Below are 2,656 nucleotides of genomic sequence, written 5' to 3'. Positions count from 1 at the left end.
GAAAGAGAAAGAGAAAGGGAAAGGAAAGAGAAAGGGAAAGGAAAGAGAAAGGGAAAGGAAAGAGAAAGGGAAAGGAAAGAGAAAGAGAAAGAGAAAGAGAAAGAGAAAGAGAAAGAGAAAGAGGAAAGAGAAAGAGAAAGAGAAAGAGAAAGAGAAAGAGAAAGAGAAAGAGAAAGAGAAAGGAAAGAGAAAGAGAAAGGGGAAAGAGAAAGAGAAAGGGAAAGAGAAAGAGAAAGGGAAAGAGAAAGAGAAAGGGAAAGGAAAGAGAAAGGGAAAGGAAAGAGAAAGGGAAAGGGAAAGGAAAGAGAAAGGGAAAGGAAAGAGAAAGGGAAAGGAAAGAGAAAGGGAAAGGAAAGAGAAAGGGAAAGGAAAGAGAAAGGGAAAGGAAAGAGAAAGGGAAAGGAAAGAGAAAGGGAAAGGAAAGAGAAAGGGAAAGGAAAGAGAAAGGGAAAGGAAAGAGAAAGGGAAAGGAAAGAAAGGGAAAGGAAAGAAAGGGAAAGGAAAGAAAGGGAAAGGAAAGAAAGGGAAAGGAAAGAAAGGGAAAGGAAAGAAAGGGAAAGGAAAGAAAGGGAAAGGAAAGAAAGGGAAAGGAAAGAAAGGGAAAGGAAAGAAAGGGAAAGGAAAGAAAGGGAAAGGAAAGAAAGGGAAAGGAAAGAAAGGGAAAGGAAAGAAAGGGAAAGGAAAGAAAGGGAAAGGAAAGAAAGGGAAAGGAAAGAAAGGGAAAGGAAAGAAAGGGAAAGGAAAGAAAGGGAAAGGAAAGAAAGGGAAAGGAAAGAAAGGGAAAGGAAAGAAAGGGAAAGGAAAGAAGAGGTCTCAAACGCCACAGCGGAGAAAAGGGTAGAGAGAAGAGGTAAGGAAAAGAGAAGGACAGAGGAAGGATGAAGATGTGCAAGCAGAGAAAGCGAAGAATGTGTGACACTTTCGAGTGTCCGTCTCCGGACATAGGCACGAAACATACTCCCACAGTGGGAGAAAGGGAAGGAAGGAGACGGCGGTGTGGGGTGGGGTGGGGGGTGGGGGTGGCAAAGATAGGGTATAGGGAAGGATGCAGAAAAGGAAGGTATGCAGCCCAGAAAGGAAGGAGGGCCACATTAGCTCAGAGTCCTGTGCTTGCTACGCACGTATCCACAAAGGAGTTGTGGACCCCCTGGGGGGAACCACCTAGTTTTAGAGCATGCTCTGCAACAAGATATTTTGTGTTACTGGTATAGACTTTCTGCCTATGCCCATTCATCCTGTCAACTTGGTGCTATGCATGCTGATGTAAAAGGCCAGTGTTTACACAACAACTAATATGACATGTTGTGCTTCGCGAGAGGGGGGGGGGGGATCTCTCTTTGGTAGTATGTTTTGCCAGTTACAGGGCTGGTGTAAGTGGTGGCAGGAGGGTGCATAGGGAAAGTCTTGCAGCAGGGACTGTCACAGTGGTAGGAGCCACAGGGTAGAAATATGGGTGCAGGAGGAGCATAGAGTGACAAGAATCTTGTGGAATTTGAGAGAACAATGAAAAGTTATTCTACATATGGTGGCCAATATCTCAGACAGAATGGATCTCATTTCAGGGCATTGCTTTATGAAGTCCTGGCCTTGTTGAAGTAGCTGATTTCTACACTGCAGACCAGGATAATACTGGGTGACAAGTGATGCGCTACAAAGTTGGCTTTTTCTAGTAATTACCAGTACCAGGATTGGATGTGATGGCCTGGGAAACCTGATTTTGAACTAGGGTGGTGGGGTAACTACATCCAGTGAGAGCTGAGGTGAGAATGGTGGTGTAAAATGTTTGCATCTGAACAATTATGTTTGCCTTGAAGTCAAGGCTGTATGGAAGGGAACATTTGACATGGAAAAGATATAAATTTGTAAGTAATGTTGTCAATGGGTTTAATATGGACAGACACGTGTAGCTGGCCTTTGGTGAGGATGAGATGAACATCAAAGAAAGTGGCATGGGATTCAGAATAGGATGATGTGAAATTTAATTGGGAGAAGGTCTTTGGAGATACCAGGAATTTTAACAGGTCAGCCTCAGCATAACTCCATATAGCAAAGATGTCAACATTTCTAAACCATGCAGAACCAACACATGGAAAATTATAATGTATGCAGCCCAATTCTGAATGTAACACCCTGTGGGCACGAGAAGTACAGTTCCAGGAAACTGTAGTGTTGGTTATCATATGAAAGTGTTTCGGGATAAATATTCTTTCCTACAAAGAAGTTTGATCCATTTCAGATTCATAAGACAGTGAAGTGTAGCCTCAAATATTGATATAAAATCAGTACTGAAAGTGAATCAGTGCATGGGACTTAACATGAAACCAGGACAAAAGTTATGTTCCAGGTGTTACGCTGCTAAACAATGAAGAATATTCTGATAATTTACATGACAGTGACGAAGAGTATCAGCCACCTACAACCACAGCAGATGAGCAATTGAATACTTCAGTGACTGATTTTGGTTTGTCTCCAATGAAGAGAGACAAAGTTGGGAAGAGAGACAGGCCCAGCTATGGTAGAAGAAAACCCCAAGAAGCTGCAATGGAATTAAAACAAAATACCTGACACTAATGGAAGAGGAAGTACTATCTGCTCCAAATGAACAGAAATCATGCCAGAAATGCTCTGATTTGGACAAAATTGTGCACGATTTGAA

The sequence above is a fragment of the Schistocerca americana genome, chromosome X (assembly GCF_021461395.2).
Source record: "Schistocerca americana isolate TAMUIC-IGC-003095 chromosome X, iqSchAmer2.1, whole genome shotgun sequence".
In the NCBI taxonomy this organism is placed as follows: Eukaryota; Metazoa; Arthropoda; class Insecta; order Orthoptera; family Acrididae; genus Schistocerca; species Schistocerca americana.
This window is presented reverse-complemented; position numbering follows the sequence as displayed.